The sequence below is a fragment of the Carlito syrichta genome, unplaced genomic scaffold (genome assembly GCF_000164805.1).
Source record: "Carlito syrichta isolate Samal-C Ts95f unplaced genomic scaffold, Tarsius_syrichta-2.0.1 Scaffold280693, whole genome shotgun sequence".
NCBI classification, from domain to species: Eukaryota; Metazoa; Chordata; class Mammalia; order Primates; family Tarsiidae; genus Carlito; species Carlito syrichta.
In genome coordinates, this window is record NW_007224789.1 from 1 (window position 1) to 1,721 (window position 1,721).

Here is a 1,721-nt window from a genome sequence, read left to right on the forward strand (position 1 = left end):
CACATTCCAAGCACAAATTAAGAAATGCAAACAGAACAAAAAAATATATATATATATAATTTTTTCTCCTATCCAAAGGTTTCAAGTCTCAATGCAGCAAATCCTTCTGAACACAGAATCTGAGGAGCACACTGTTCAAACAGTTGGGACAAACAGGTCCCTGCAAAGGCTACTGCCTTTTAAACACATGGGGTGGGGATCATGGACGGCATGGAAAGAAGAGAGAAGGTGAGGAAATGGGAGAGGAAGAGAGGATGAACAGGAGAGGATGAAAAGGTATGAGCTGGGGAAGATGGGGCAGCTGGGACACACACATGGTGAGTTGGTGGATTTCATTTATTGGTTTTTGACAATTTCTTTCTGGTTCTTTTTTAGTTTCCCCCCTCCCCAGGTCCAACAATGGTAGAAAAACCCCCACAGAGGTGGGCAGGGCCTTATTAGGCCAGCCCAAAGCCTTCAGAGCACTCCTGGATGGCCAATAGTAGCATGTGGCGGAGCTTCTCAAAGCTCTCATAGGCAGGCAGATCCAGTTGATTAAAACTAGGGAAAGAAGAAAGATCAGACTGTGACAAAAGATGATAACCAAATCCCTGTGTTGCCATGGTGCCCAGTGACCCCTCCCTCCCTAAGGGAACCTACTCCTTGCTTCTTCTGACTCCCAATCTTGCCCCAGCCTGGTCTTCCCGCCTCTATCTGGTCTCCAAAACCGGCCATGAGGTACCAATAACATAAATCTGATCCTGTCACTGCTCTTTAAACAACATGGCCTCATCTACAGGCTAAGATGCAAGCTCTAAAGAAGCATTCAGGGCCACTTATGATCTGACCTTCGCTAAGTTTTTCAGCCCACTGCCCCCTACAATTCCCCTTCAGCCATGCTGAGCTCTGGAATACACCATGCTGTCTGGTGGTGTTCACCTGCCAATGTCTTCCCAACCCCTACTCTGTGTTTAGCCCATCAATCTCACCTATCATCTTCTTCATAAAACCACCAAATTGTGAGCTATCCAAGGTCCACGGCTGGGCCATTTTCTTTTTGAGTCAGGGTCTCACTCTTTCACCCAGGCTGTAGTGCAGTAGCACAATCACAGCTCACTTGCAGCCTCGACACTGGACTCAGGAGAGCCACCTCAGCCTCCTGAGTCGCTGGAATTAGCCACCACACCTGGCTAATTCTTTTTTATTTTTATTTTTTGAGATGAGGTCTTGCTATGTTGCCTAGGCTGGTCTCAAACTCCTGGGCTCAAGAGATCCTCTCATCTTGACCTCCCAAAGTGCTGAGATTACAGGCATGAGCCACTGTGCCTGGCCATGGACTGGGTCATATTTGTGTTCCTAACCTTGGGTAGGGGCCTAGGAGGCATCAAGGATGCAAGCTCAATCTTAGTGCTGGCTGAAAAGGGGAAACAAAACCTTCCTCTTACCACGTGTGAGCTGAAGGGAGGCGATCTGTGGACCTGTCATCTCGATGGATCTGAAACTTCTGAATGCCATTCATGCCTTCGAGGGCAGCAAAACCTTGCAGGGGCACTTTGGAAGTACCTGTGACAAACTGGAGGAACTTGGCACGGTCAGCTTGGTCAAAAGAACGCAATGCTCTCCAGAACCATTGGATCTGCAGGGACACAAGAAGCTGGCATTAGGTAGTGAGCTCCTAGAAAGGGTAAGGGCGGGGGATAGAATTTGGGAAATGGGATGGGACTTAAAATCTTGGGCAAATC

The 1,721-nt window shown here is 48.1% G+C and overlaps 1 long non-coding RNA gene across 1 annotated transcript; it reads right to left on the reverse strand.

Annotated features, from left to right (window-relative positions):
- Nucleotides 1–317: 317 nt before the first annotated feature.
- On the reverse strand, nucleotides 318–1,620 carry LOC103254453. The gene is made up of 2 exons (XR_503956.2): nucleotides 1,425–1,620; nucleotides 318–540 (listed from the first exon to the last, which is right to left on the reverse strand). It is a non-coding gene; the product is annotated as an uncharacterized LOC103254453 (long non-coding RNA).
- Nucleotides 1,621–1,721: the final 101 nt, after the last annotated feature.